The sequence below is a fragment of the Durio zibethinus genome, chromosome 18 (genome assembly GCF_047325235.1).
Source record: "Durio zibethinus cultivar Kanyao isolate XHJ-2024 chromosome 18, ASM4732523v1, whole genome shotgun sequence".
In the NCBI taxonomy this organism is placed as follows: Eukaryota; Viridiplantae; Streptophyta; class Magnoliopsida; order Malvales; family Malvaceae; genus Durio; species Durio zibethinus.
Genome location: NC_143179.1, coordinates 15,236,479 through 15,252,678, shown reverse-complemented (window position 1 = coordinate 15,252,678; position 16,200 = coordinate 15,236,479). Strand labels below are relative to the sequence as shown.

Genomic DNA, 16,200 nt, shown 5'->3' with positions numbered 1-16,200 from the left:
AAAGTCTATTTTGATCAAGTGTGATATCTAAATTGAAAAAATTTTCTTTAGGAAATCACCATCACATTTCGATTTTGAATGAATTTTGAGTTTTCAAATGCATGATGTCATAGTAAAAAAAAAAAAAAAAGCAAAAAAAAATAAAATAAAAAGTGAATGAAGCACTAGGATGAAAACCCAAAAAGGTAGTTTAGAGTAAGATTGAAAGTAATTTAAGCAATGTCATTAAAGGAAGTGATTTTGAAGGAATCAATAAATAATGAAGACTTTTGAGAAATCCAAAAAGATGAACCCCAATCTGAAGATGTGTTTTGAAATTTAAGCTTTTTTTTTCTAGAAATTTTGAGTATTTCTTTCTCTTTACTAAAATTTGAACACATCATAACTAGTCTTGACATTTATCAAAATGCCATATATTAAGGATCTAAGGGTTGCCAAAATAATTATGCTTTGAAACAAATAATTTTTCAATAAATTTAAACTTTCATTTGTGAGCCCAGATGAAATATCATTGATTTTTTCTTTCTCATTCAATGACAAAGTCTTTTTTTAATAACTAAAATCTTGATGTGCCAAACCATTTCATCCTTTTGAAAAGACTAAGAAGTGATTCATCTAATTCATTTTGGGTAGTAATCACCACCTTTCAAGAGATTTAAATAGCACATGTTGATACATTTTGGTTATGAAAGATTGTTATGTGAGGTAATTTTTTTTTCTTTTAGGGTAATTCATGCTGTTTTTGAAAATTTTCAAATTTAGATTGTTGCATACATGAATTTTGTTGGGTAGGAGAAAGTTGATTTCTAAATCAATATAATAAGAGTGACCTTTTTGGGGCGACAAATTTTTCGTTTTGATAATTGTTTTTGCATCATTTGGTAAATGTATAAATCCTTGTTTTGATAATCACATTTGCATAATTGTTTGCATATATATTCACATAATGTAAGGAATTTATAAATTGTATAATTGTGTGTACCATGCATTTGCATCATTTGATGAGTATTTAAATCATTGTTTTGAATATTTCATTTGCATCATTGTTGTTCTATGCATTGCATTATTTGGTGAGTATATAAATCATTGTTTGAATATTGCATTTGCATCATAGTTAGAACTACATATTTGCACCATTTGATGAACATTTAAATTTTTTACATTTTTGAATATGTTAAGAAAGATGATGAAAAGGAACATTTACATCTAGTTTAGTGGGATGGATATTTGTATTTGCATTTGTTATGGAAACATTTGCATTGGCATTTAGGTAGGATACATTAGCATTCATTTGCATTTTACAAACTTTGAGGTGAAGAAAGAAACAAAAAAACTTGACTTAAGCTCATATTAAGCCCATGGCACCAATTGAGAATTTAAGCCCAACTATATTGGTATGTGAAAAGGAAAATACAATATGGTAGTTTGATAATCATTTACCACAATTAGAGATACATGGCCTTTGCATTGTATGCATTATAGTCATTGTATTCATGCATCATGATAAGATTTTTGCATTTGATGCATCACATTCACTGTAGTCACTGCAATAATTATATGTTGCATATATCATCACATTTATTGCACTCATGCATTACATGTTTAGAAAAGAAACATCAAAGTTTGAGTTGTGAAATTAGGATGAAATTTTGAAAAGTCTTTGGCTCATGAATTCAATGGATGCTTGCATTGTGTTCATCATATTCATTCCATGGATCATGCATGTTTGAAATGAAAAAAAAATTAAAGTTTGAATCTTGAAATTAAATCTTTTCACTCATTATATGTATTCATTGCATAAGCTTGGAAAGCAAAAAGGAAAAACTAGATGATGAAATAATTTTTAGAAGAGACATTGAAAGACATTAATGATGATTTAGATGAGATATATAGAAGCAATTAAGGTAATTTTTTTTTTTAAGTTTTAATGCTTCTATTAAGGGGGAGTTTTGTCGAAGGTAAGAATGATTTATAAAACCTTAAGGTATGGTCTTGATAATTCTAGATGTCTATGTTATTTAAAGTTTCAAGCCTTTGTTGTGAATGAGCTTTCTTGGATGAGAATTTTAAAGTTTCAAGCCTTCATTGAGAAGGAGTTTTCTTGGATGAGAATGTTTAAAGTTTAAAGCCTTTGTTGAGAAAGAGCTTTCTTGAATGAGAATTTTAAAGTTTCAAGTCTTTATATTCCTAGCCATACTACTAAATACAAAAAAATAGAGGTCAACGTTTGCTTAGGTTCTATAGTTGAAACCTATTTATTAGGCTTAGGTTCTCTTGTAGGGTTTAAAGACATTATTAATTAGTGATTCCCTAATTGATAGCAACTTAGGGAACTCTTTTCAACTTGAACACATCTAACTCATTAATGGTTCAAGGGGCAACTACCAACTTGGCTTGTTCTTCCAATGTGAAATTCATCGACTTAGGGTCAATGTAAGTCTTGTATAACTCCAAAATCTCATTATGGCTTACAACCCTAAGGTTTGTAAAGTTCCATAAGCCCCTCATGTTCCTTTTTGCCATCTTAATGGATATCGGTATAAGTTCATCCAAGATTGTCATGCTATTGGGAATATTGACTACCCTATTATAGTGTAAATCTTAGTGATAAATTTTTGTGGGTTGCTTAGGTCAAATAACATTGGCATTCAAGTTCTAAGGGTTTGACATTGTCATATTCTTCCAGCAACCAACCTAAAATATATGGAGGAAATTTATGAGTACTTAAAAGATAAACTAACAAACAAAATGTGAATCAAACTAAAGATATCCAATGTAGGTACCATAGCCTTGGTTTTTGAATAAAAGAAACCAATGAAATTGGGTTTGTCTTCCTCTTTAAAGCCAATGCCAAAACCATTAGTGTGACATCATACTTAAATGTACACCCAGTAATGAAATTCATCATCAAAAGCCCATTCTCATTGCAAACATTTACCGAGGTTAAGGTTCCAGCCACATTGGTGTAAATTATTCCTGTTTTGTGGGACTCACACCAATTAACATTGGGTCTACCAATCAAACCAACAGCATTAAAGACATAGGTTGGCTTTATGTTTTGAATATTTACGTAAGCGATGAATGATCTTCCAATTACCTTCTTCCATATTCAAACAATCTTCTCCTTTTTTTTCTTATTTTCTTTAAAAAAAAAACATGATAATTTCGATAAACCGAAGTCAAATTAAGTTTTCAGATAGTTATATTCTTAGGTTTTTTTATACCTTTTTCTTTCAAATTTGGTTTTCTCTTTTTTTTTTCTTTTGCATTTTGTTTTTGGGTAAAAGTTTTTGCTTCTTATGGTTTTTAAATTGAATGCTGAATCAACCAATTTGAATAATGTACCAATAACCAAACCTATATGAACACATTTTTAATCTCTTTAAAAACTACAAATTTTATTCACCATAATAACAAAAAAAAAAAAAAACAACAAAATTAAAAGTAACAAAAATTTTAAAAAAATAAAAAAAATGAGTTTTGATTACTTAGAAGGGAAATTATCAACAAAAGTGAGCGACAATATTAAGTTTGAATCTTCCTTTAGAAGCTAAAGTAGCATGCATCTCAATAACCATAGCATCCACTACTTATCTTAACCTCCCAACTGTGGTTTCACAAATTTCTTTCAACTATTTCAGAACCCCAATTATTCTCTTCCACTTCTTTATACTCCTTACTCTCTTTCCTATGACCAATGCTGCCATTGCACAAGTTGCCATCGCCACCCTTATTACCACCCCAAAACTACTTTTTCTATTAAATAACAATGCTAATAATATAATCCACTTTTATGCATATCTATTAAAGTATCCATTATCGCATCTCTTGCTCCATCAAAGTACAAATTTTTTTTTGGCTTTGGTCAATCTAACAATGGAAACACCACCATTTTAACATCTAGGTCTTTTTTCTCTCTCTTTGATTTTAAATTTTCTTCACCAAAAAACCTAGAAAACAAAACCATAAAAAACCCTATTTCTTAGGTGTTCTTTTGATTATAAAATTTACCATATTTTTACATGTGGTTTTTTTCGGCAAGAATCACTAGTTAAGTCTTTTTAAGAAACAAAAAAACAAAAAGAATTCTTTATTTTCTTAAAGATGACTTGATTGAGAAAAAAAAAAAAACTTTAAAGAAAGCTTTTTAAACATAAAACTACTCTTTTTTTTTTCTTATTTTCTTACTCTTATTTTTGCACGTATCCTATTTTTTACTTTCTCCTAAGCCTTTTAACATTTTTTTCATTGGCTTGCCACGTGACCTTTTAATATCTTCCATGAATGCCAAATTTCATTCCATGCTAATGTTTAAACTAATTTAAATAATTTTTAAGTGGATAGCTGGCTTTAAAGTATGAACTTTTCAAGAAGTGGATTTGTATAGGTCTTTGAAATGAACTTAAAATACGAATTTAGTCGAATCTCATTTAATGTTGGTCATATCTCATTTAATGTTAGTTAAAAAAAATTCTAAAAGAAGCAAAAAAAAAAAAAAAAACAAATGTTTTCGTATGAACTATGCAAAGAAAGTAAAAGGAAACTTTTGCATAACTAAATTGATAAAACCCAAAAAACAATTCTTTAAAAAAGAGAAAAAAAAAATCATAGAAACTAAACCCAAAAAATCATACATGTGGTAGCCCCAAAATCTTTTGGGATCCTTCTTAGATAAGTAGTATAGATTGATAATATGGTAAAATTTGGTACGTTGGTGTAATTTTGCCTTAATTGGCAATCAATCTCATCATTAATAGGACTCATTGTTTATAAAGGCAAAAAGAAATATGATGGATTTAAATTTTGAAACCACAAATGCTATTTATTGGAAACTTAACTATAAAGTTAGTGGATAAATTGATGGAAAGATTAATTCATTATTATATTTACCAACAAGAAGCCAATAGGTTATTCTTTGAAGTTTAGAAATCAAAATGATATATGTCCAAAACTATGGGTCCATAAATGTTATTTATTCCAATAATTTAGATTTCGAAAAGTTTATACTCTAGGCAAATAAATTTTTCTTATTTAAAATCACATTTTATCAACTTTTAACACACTTATATCCCCAACTTGTAATTCAATATTCATAAGAAAAATTGAAAGAGGAAAAAATATCTCAATTTTTTATTGTGTGTTTAGCCACTGGAAAGCATTATAGATGTCATCTATCATTGAAAGTTTGGATGCTTTTGCCTATGAAAATTTTTTGTGTTCTAGTGTGTGAGTGCAAGAGTGCTGATTTTAGTTGTGAGAGATATAATGTAAGTGCAAAAATATTTATTTGGCTATGTTGAGTAATTTTTAAAAGTTATTTTAAAGAGAGCATATCACTTATTGTAGTGCAATTAAGAAAGAACAAGTTAGTATCGTATATGGTCTATAAAAAATATATGGAACCTACACTTTTAAATAATGAACTCTTATATAATTTTTTTATTGTGATTAGCTAATTGAAATATTATAATAAACAGAGTTGTAGGTGAAATGCTCGTTAGTTTTAAAGAGGTTTTATTTTTCAAATCAAAGTATTATAAAATTTTTATTCCTAAAATAAGGTACTTTTAATCTTTTTTTTTTAAATTAATGTATTTAAACGATGTTAACATAGTTTTTTTCTCATGCCTAGATATTTTTTAATCTTAATTCCTTAAATAAAATATTTTAAAACTTTATTCCAAAATATGAGTACTTTCACTTAATTAGATTCCACATCAGTATTTTATTACATGTCAATTACTTCTTCTTCATTCCTTTCCCAGACTGCCTTTGCAAAGTCACTTGCGAATTGAAAATGCTAAAAAAATATTTGGATCAAATCAAATAAAAGTCTTTGGTGAAAAAAATACATAAAAATATTCAATCTTGAAAACAAATAATAATCCTTTGCTCGCCATTGAAGTAAAGATGCCTAAACCTTTTTCATTCTTTACTCCTCAATCCTCCCACTTCACAACTAACAAAAACACCAACACAAGCTTACTAGACCTGTTTTAAAGAAAGCCAACAAGCATAATAAGCACTTATCCAACCTTTTACATTTCTTAACCTCATTAGCAACCAAAAATATCTTAGCCAACGTCTCCATAAACAAATACTTACTAATTTGCTTCTCTCAACGACAATATGATAGTTATGAAGAACTTTGAATAACCAATTGTGAACTACCGAAGGAGTGGCAGTGATTGTGGTGGTAATGCAATTTGAAAAAAAGGTTACTATTAAAGTTTTGAACTTTCATAGGTTTTAGTTAAAACGGGACAAGATTGTTAGCTTAAAGAATTGAAATAACTGATAGGGGTAATGAATTGGTTGATAATAAAATTCTTCAAATTCAATATCCAATAATCAAAAAATTTACAAATCAATTTTTCTAAGCAAATAAACTCAACAAATATGAGTATACTAATAATTTTAAAAGCAAGAGATAGAGATAAAAAATCAAACAACAAAATTTATAGAGGTTCGACCCTTCCTTTAGACGCCTACATCCTTTTCGTTAGCCTCACTTGTTAAGGAGTTTAATTCACAATGTGTTGAATGTTATAACCTAGCTCTTTAAGGCTCTAAACAATCAACAACACAATCTTTTAAGGGTTATCCTCCCCTTTAAGCTCATAACCTCACAATACAAACTTTTAAGTGTTTTGCAAAATCAAAGAATCTCTCTAAAGTTGGGTGTTTGCTAATATGAAGTACAAATCAATATTAAGAAGAATATCAACACAAAAACAAATACAAGAAGAGTTCTACACATTTAACACAGTAAAAAGCTCTTTAATGCTTGTAGAAGGTGGTAAATGAAAGCAATAAGTTTTCTTGGCTCTTCATAGCTTCAAATGCAATGGAAAACCCTCATTTATATGTTGAGAGTGGAAGATAGTCATTGCTTGCATTAATTGTTTGGAGGCTTTGCAAAATTTTAAATAAAAATAGCCGTTGCAAGCTTTCGAGGCACAAGAGGATTGATTCCTTCATATGGGGGATCGATTGGATCAGTTAGAATTCAAACAAATTCATGCATGAAAAGTCGCAACCAATCGATCTATGCAAGTTACCAATCAATCCCTTTTTCAGGTGATGAATCCCCTAATCTAGGTGATTGGTCCTTTTTCAAAGTTTGGAACCAAAATTTCATTTTGTGTAAAAAATCAATCGATCCCTTCATGATGGGATCTATCTTATTTTTAAAAGTCTTAAACCAATCGATCTATACAAGGAAGTGATTGATTGGCTTTCATTAAAATTGCATGAATTTCTTTATGGCCAAAAAATCAATCGATCCTTTTAAAAAGGGATCGATCCCTTCTATATTATTTTGCCCAATTTTATTTTTAAACTATGCCAGATGAATTGAACACATTTTTAATTGGATACAAAATTGAAAAATTATTCAAATTAAGTTCAAATAATTTAAATTCAATTTTAGTAAATTTTTGTTTTGTTATTTTAAAATATTTTATCAATTCAAGGCTAACAAAGATGACAAGTGCCTATCATTCATGGTGGATTCAGGGGAGTGTTTAGCCATTCTGAAATGGGTTTTGGCTAGGGTTGTAGGTTGTGAAAAAGATGAAGAAAAGGATTTGAAATGGGAAGGAACCTATGCCATTTATTTGGGCTTCTTCAGGTTGAAAAAAGCCATGCCAATTTGGTTCTTTTTTAAAGAATTTTTGGTTGCATTTTGGCATTGAGATATGGACCGTAGAATTGATTTTAGGGGATTTAAATTGAAACGAAAATTTGTGGGAGATTTGATGGAATTAGAAGAGTTAATGTTTTATTTTTGCGCATTTAATGAAAGTTGTAAATCGATTTGATTCAGATACTTTTGTACATTGACTTTAGCTTGCAAGCACAACCTTATAAGGAGAGGCAGGAGAGAGGAGTTAAAGATGGAGAGGTTAACCTGTAATAAAATACTGACATAAAATTTAATTGAGTAAAAGTACTTATATTTTGAATGTTCTAGTTAAAGAATTAAGATTAAAAAAGACCTGAGTTTGAGAAACGACTCAGTGTTAACATGTCACGTCATTTTTATAATTATTCATTTATATAAAAATGAATGGAATTGTTAAATTTATCGCATATTTAATTGAAATTTTCATTCAAATAAAGCAATAAAACCAGTATACGTTTTTCAAGGAAAAATCAAATGCAAATCTCTAAAAAAGTAGGCAATCAACACTTCAGTTTTTTATCTAAAGTTAAATTAACAAGACTTTTCAACAAAGATTTGGAAGTCTTTTCCTTTTTTTTTTTTTTTTTCCTCTTGAAACTAGTTTTCTTTCTTTATTTTCTTTACATTCTTTCAACTCAATTACAAAGAATCAGTCCTATATGTTTTTTTTTTTAAAAAAGAAAAGAAAAGAAAAGTATCCAAACTGCACCAACAATCAGCAACAATAGAATATTTGATTGATTAATATTGTAAAAATAAAAGCATTGCACTAAGATGAAGTTTCACCAAAAGATATAAAGCCGACCGATCAATTTCCTAAACCGACTATATGCTTCAATTTCCAAATCCAATTGATTGAATAATCAATACCCAAAACATTCAGTTCTAGCAAGCTTCAATTTCCTAAACCAATCTATCAGCTTCCAATCGCATAAAATCTCATTCGGCTTTCATCCAATCCAAAAGCTTTTGAGAGTCAACTAAAACTTTCATCTAGTATGCTTTTTCATAATCACAATTTTAAGTTTCATCAGACCACTTCACTTTATTTATTTTTTCTTCTTTGTAGGGATTTGCTCTTTTTTACTTGTTTTTATGTTATTTGCTTATTTGTAATGTTTTTCAAAAATGCTTATTTAGAAAATTAAATGTAATTTAATTTGTAATTTTTTTAATTTTCAAATTCAAAATAAAAATGATTTGATGATGACATGATTTAAAATGTCTTGGATTGAGAAATAAAATTAAAATATCTATATTTTAAGAATAAAGATTTTAAAATGCATTTGTCCAAGAAAAAATTCTAGTTTAAAATATAAATGTAATCAGTAAAGTGATTGTAACAAGTAATATTGTGGTTGCAAATAAATTTTTTAAAATAAAATTTAATTATAATTGATAAATTTTGGTTTAATTAGAAATGATCTATAGAACTCAATTTGATTTCGATTTTAAAGATCAACCACTTAATTACTTTAATAATTACATTTTAGTTCGTTGCATATTCGAAATATTTTCAAACTTGGATTAACTTAGGTTCAACTTTTTTTCGGGTTCAATCAAATTTTGTCATCTCTATTTTTGTTCAAATGTCAAAAGCATACTAATAATGAAGGTCAAATCATGTCAATAATCTTTATACTCTACCAAAATTTAAATTTTGTCCATCATCTGTAACTTATATAAATGTAGTACTTATATTATTTTGATTTAATTATCTTAGTTTAATCACTAATTTAGTTAAATTTTTATCGTTAAAAGAACTAATATGACTGTTGATTTAATGACATAGGCATTAACTAGCTAACATAATATTGATTTTGCTAACATGACATTGATTTTACTGACGTGTCAACTTAGATGAATGAAATTAACTATGATATTATACAAATAATTCATGTACTTATATGAAATTTAAATTTTAGTTAATCTAATATAAGTTATAAAAATCTTATTCTCGTACAAATTGAATTTAATAATATTAGTCCAACTACTAATGCGATCAATAAAAAAATAAGTTTTCAATTTTATAAAAAGTCATTTTTTAAAATTTTTTATAATTTTCTAAAATTTTTAAAAATACTAAATTTAATAATATTACAAAATTTAATTTTTTTAATTTTAAAAATATTAAATTTAATTTTTTTCAATATTTATTTTTTAAAAAACAATTAATTTTTGACCAAAAATGAAATATTTTGATTAAATAAAAATGTTTAAATTTGAAAATTACAAAAAATATATTTAAAAAATTAAAATATTGAAAAATTTTAATTTTAATTTTATTAAATAATCTTAAAATTTCTTAAAAAATTGTACTATTGAAATTTTTAAAAAATAAATTATGATTTTATTAATGATTAAAAAATATGATTTCTTTTTTAAAAATAAAAATATTTGTAAATAATTAAATTTAATATCTTTGAAAATTTGAAAATTTTTTAAAAAAAATTAAAAATAGAATTTTTTTAGATTGAAATTTTATTTTTTAAAGAATAAAGGAAATATTACATACAAAAATTAAAATATTTTACAAAAAATTAAATTTAATATTTTAAAGAATTAGGGAAATTCTAAATAATTTAAAATTTAAATTTTATAAAAATTGGAAATCTGATTTTTAAAAAAATTCAAGAAACAAATTTTTTTAAAATTAAAATATTGGAAAAAAATTAAATTTAATATTTTTAGAAAATCTAGAAATATTTTAAAAATAAGATTTTTTTAAGTTTTGGATTTTTTAATTTTTAAAATTTTTCAACAATCACGCTAAAAAGTTAACAAAGAGTAATTGGTTGCATTAGTAATTGGATCAACATTATCAAATTTAATTTATATGAAAACATGATTTTTATGAATTATATTAGAGGCACTAAAATTCAAATTTTGTGTGAGTATATAAACTATTAGCAAAATTTGAATAAGTACAAAATTATTTACATAATTTAATAATTAATTTCGTCCATTTAAATTACCACGTCAATAAGGTCAATTACATTAATAAAGTCTACATTTTTTAGGAAAATCAATGCCACATCATCAAGTTAGCAATTATGCTAGCATTTTTAACAATAAAAATTTGATAAAGTTAATGGTTAGACTAATATTATTAAATTAAAATAGTATAAGGACTATATTTGTATGAATTACAATAAAAAAATTAAAATTAAAATTTTGATAAAATACAAAGACTATTAACATAATTTGATCAATAATAATAACTGGAATTTAGCTGTTAAAAGAAGTGACAAGCTTGATAGCTTGTTACCATGATACATTATTAAATTATACTACTACCCTATAACATGATGGGATATTGACACACTTATCTCCTACGAGATTGTTCTCTTTTAACTCGTTTTTCATTCTTTCATTTTGTCTTGCTTTTTCTTTTTTTCTTTTTTTTTTAATTATTTATTCTTTTTCTACGTTTACTCATATAGTTTTTAAAGAAAAATTCACTTACATTTTTTTAAACCATTAGATCAAAATTAATAAATTTTAAAATATTATTTTAATTCCAATGAGTCATAAATTTAATTTTAATCTAATGATTAAAAAAATGTAAAAATTACATTACTATAAGTGAGTCACTATCCTTTTTTTTTAAACAATAAATAACCACTTCATCAATATAATTTTTCATAATTGTTTTGCAATAACTTGCCAATTTATTAATGTAAATTTTTCATAAATTATATTATCAAGTGAAGATAACCTTTGTAATGATAGATTCATACTTCTTTTAAAAAGAATTGTAGTCTAAAAATAAGAAGAAAAATTATAAAAATTAAAATTTAAACTCAAAACTTACTTAATACAATCTTTTAAGAATGTCTGCATAAATCAATTGAGTTAAATTTTAAATTTAATGATAGATTGTTAAAAAAATATATACTCAAATAAACAAAAGCCACATAGGTCTAATGCCCTTTTAGCATCCCAACCCGATGGAAATCCTTCCAAAATGAAGTTTAAAGCTTGTTAGTACTATTATTATATCTATTTTTTATCTCTAAATAACAACTGACAAGGGCTAATGTAGAAAGTAGAGTCTCGCGTAGTAATTTTATCTGTTGAAGACACCATAGTAGTCAGTTGATAACTTCTGTATGCTACAATTCACCACTACTACGTTCCATCACAAAAAGTATACCAAAATTGAGGACAGAAGCAGGTTAATGCCTGGATCAGACGGCTGCAGTTACTTTTTGGAGAGAACTACACCGTTTTATGCACTACATCAAACATCTTGGACCGTTGATTCTACTCCAGAAAGATCTGGCATCGATCATCGTTGAATGATAAGGAAATTTCCAAACGGGCAACCAAAGAAAGAGAGGAAACACAAAGATGTACACAACTATTCTACAATCTTCTAAATATTGTAGCTAATCATCACCACTGATCCCATTTATTTAAGAAATCATTCCACATCGCTGCTGCTATTGATTCTCGTAAAGATGAAGCAATTTGTTCCTGAATTGAGGAGGCAAACTGCAGCTCAGGTTGCTCATCAAAAGCAGGCAATTCATCCACTATAACCCCCTCAATGCTAGAAAACAACCAATCATGTCTTTCCTCACGTCGGATGTAATTATGTAGAACACATGCAGCTATAACTATATCCCTTTGAATATGAAAGGCATATTGTGGGGCAAGTTTGAGAATAGGAAATCGAGTTTTCAGCACATTAAAAGACCTCTGTATGACATTTCTTAGAGAAGAATGGCGATGATTAAAGAGCTCCTTTGCATTTCTGGGTAGTTGATTGGCACCTCTATATTCATGCAGGTGATACCTAACTCCTGAATATGGAGCAAGAAATCCTTCCATATTGGAGTAACCCGTATCAACCAAATAATATTTTCCTGTAAAAGCGAAACGTCCAGTGTAAGTTGGTTTCACTTCCATCCACATGACATGCAAGATAAATAGAAACTTTTGGCCAAAAAAAAGATAAAGATTAATAGAAAATTTAGCTATCTTTCTGTGCATGTAACAAATGATTGGACATGGAATCGAACAGCAATGTAGATCCTTACCATTATATTAATATTTATTCATTAGAAATGAGACAATCATAAATTTCATCCAATTTCAACTTGCAGCTTATATTTCCATAACACAAAACCACAGCCCATTCCAACCCTGCTTTCCAGAAAAAGAATAAAAGTCAAACATAAAACCTTCAGAAATGTGAGGAAAATTCTGATCTGGATCATCTAAGACTGCTCTTAATACTCGTGAATCAGCAGCAGATCCTTCCCAACCAGGATAAACAAATATAAACTGTAGATCAAATGTGCAGGCTGCCAAAATATTTTGTGATAAAACACCTTTCCTATTTCGAAAACGAGACTGATCTTTTGCTGGGACATGTGCAGGGATATGCATTCCATCTATGACACCAACACAATCCTGAGTGCACAAAAGTTAAGGAAATCACCAATGATAGAGATGTAATGAGAAAGAAACAGGGTTATAGATATGAACCTTGAAATATGGGAAAAATCTAGCACTGTTAAGAATTTCCTTAGGAGTACTGATATTTGGGGGTTGTAAGAATTCCCGCGAAAATGACTTGATTGCCTTCAAAACATTATTAAAATGCCGACTTATGGTTTCACCTGAATGCTGAAACCGCTCTTGGATTACTCTGTTGCGTTCATTATGACCCACAATATTTAAGAAAATGGCCAGCTGCTCCTCGATCATAACACCAGCTGTATCACGTAACATACCTCTATGTCGGAGTGTGTAACATAGCTTGTGAAAAACATGCTTATCCATCCGAAACATTTCACGACACAGATCATCAGGTCCTTCTAGCACCTCATTCATAAAACTACTTCCACTAGGTGATGAACTACAACGAATTTGCCTAGTTATGCTATTATAGTAATAGCAACCAGCAGCTGCTGCAATTAGTTCCATTTCGTCCAATTCTAAATCAAGGTCATCCAAGCCAGTTGACATATCTGTGAAATAAAATCAAATGAAGCCTGTGTAATGCAATACAAACAGTGAATCACTCTTAAAAGAAAACCAATCACACATCCAATCCACAAAACCAAGTAATGATTTTTTTTTAAAAAAAAAAAAATCTTAACACAATAAACTGCTAATTATCATTTAAGATCACTAATCCAAATCAAGAAACCATGAAGTGAAAGTGTTACATTGATAGAACTACATAAGCAGCTCTACAATCCTACAAAACAAAACCAAATGATCAAACTAAAGGTTGCACAACTAATAATATCATTAACTATTCATCAATCAACTAGACAATGAACTACACTTGCCCTGCAACCATGGCAACCTTTTATCACTTTTAAGAGAGATAAATATTTCTCTAGCATTTGGGTTCTCAAACAAATCCAAGGCAAGAAAGTAAATCCGTTGATCAACACCTTGCATCTCATCTAACACTTTTATGCATTTGCTTATAGAAAATCGGTCCTCATTATTCATAATCGTGGACGCCCTCATTTTTGAAGCAGCTGCAATTTCTAGCATAGCATCGACAATGGCATCTCCAGTAGCCTTACGACTTCTCTTGCGCCGGCCAGAAGTTGATGGCGTCACAGACTGACGCTTGTTATGCCCATCTAGCATGTTCACATCATCAGCAGAGCCCGAAGAAGCATCGTCATCCACATAATTCATTGGTGCACTGGGATCAAGAGACATGTTTTTAAGTCTCTAAATGCATCAAAATTGAGCAATTTTGATTCTAATTGTTTTCATAAGTTGCAATGTCTGGATTTTTAAGACATAGATAAACCCTAAGATTGTCTAGAAAAATGATGATTGGCATTTATAAGAATGAACAAACAAATAGAGTAAAGAAAATGGAACCCAAGAAAAAGAGAATAGAAAAGAGAGTAAAGGGATATGAAAGAACTAACCTTGAGCTTGAAGAAGCAGAGTGTGAAACAAATCGGAGTAATGGTTTTCAGAGTTTCACTGCTTGGCACCCAACCCCAAACCCAATTTTAATCACGCTAAATTATTACTAACGTCGATTGATTTATTTATTTATTTAATGCGGAAAATATGCGCCAGAAAGTTTAAGATGCCAATGGGCTGAGACCCGCCGATCTGTTTATGGGCTTCACGACATGGTGGACTTGTTTTGATTTTTCCGAAAAATTATCTATTACCATTAGATTTGAAAAATTGGATCTAAACTCAAACCTATTTTAACTCGCTCATGATAATTAAACCTAGAAGGATAAAATTGAAGTAATCCGATTAATTAATTTAAATCCATTAAATTTTTTTTTTGAAACAGAATAAGTTTCATTACTCATATGCAAAGATTGTCTTTGTTCAACAACTACAGTAATAATATCTGGACATTCCTTTACCCTGTATATCATCTCGTTGTATCTTAAAGTCATTTTTGCTAAAAGGTGGGAGCCCATATTTGCCTCATGGTTTGCATACTTGCATTTCCAATTTACGAAAGTATTCAACCTTTACTTTATTTCGTCAATAAAATTACTTATTGGAGGCAAGTTTTTATCCTTTTACATGATCTGCTTTATAATCCCCAATGTATCACCTTCGATTATGATTATCTAGAATCCCAACTTAGTTGCAAGCTTCACTGCCTCGACTACTGCTAGTGCTTCAATTATTGTAGGATCCTTGCACCCTCTTACTTGCTTGTGCCTAGCTCCCATCACATCCCATTATAATTTCTGGCCACCCCTCCTGTCCATTCAAAACCCTCTTCCGTATCAAGTGCACCATCAAAGTTTAGTTTAATTACGCTATCGGAGGGTGCTTGCCACGTTGTATTTTGCTTCGGTTCTGGCTTATCTTGTCGTTCTTGTACCTACTGGTATACCTCCATATATTTACTTGAGAATTTACTAGTTTCTTGATATGTCCTCTGCCCATTGTTTATTATTGCATCATTTTTGCTAGCCCATATTGCCCAGGATAGTGTTGTGACCTTTTCCACCTTTTCTGTATCAACAATCTTGACCGTTGAAGCCATCCACTCTCTTGCATCCTACATTGTTGCCCTTCCTCACTCGAGCTCATTCTTGCTTCCCTCCATATTTCAGCCGCATACGTGCATTCTGTTATTGAATGCAGAACCGTTTCTTCTGCTTGAATGCATCACGGGCATGTCGCTGCATCCAGTATCTTTCTTTCTTCAGATGAGCATACATCGGTAGAATCTCATGTCACATTTTCCATGCAGAAACCTTTATTTTGTTTGGGGGATTAGTCTTCCATAATTTCCTCCATAGTTCAGATCCACCCACACTATTTTCTTTGCCTCTAGCTTCGTGGCCTGCATGAGATACAAGCTCCTCTGATATTAGGAGCTGATAACCGCTTCTTACATTGTACTTTCCATCCTTGTTATAGTGCCATATCTACTCGTCCTGGGCTTTAATGCTACTGAGTGGTATCGCCATGATATATGTAATAGTTTCTTTTGGGATCATACACATCGCATTGTTTGGTGCTCTCGTTTATCAACTTGT

At 29.2% G+C, this 16,200-nt stretch overlaps 1 pseudogene; it reads right to left on the bottom strand.

Moving 5' to 3' along the window:
* Positions 1-2,264: 2,264 nt before the first annotated feature.
* LOC111300971 (bifunctional dTDP-4-dehydrorhamnose 3,5-epimerase/dTDP-4-dehydrorhamnose reductase pseudogene) lies at positions 2,265-3,722 on the bottom strand (annotated as a pseudogene).
* Positions 3,723-16,200: the final 12,478 nt, after the last annotated feature.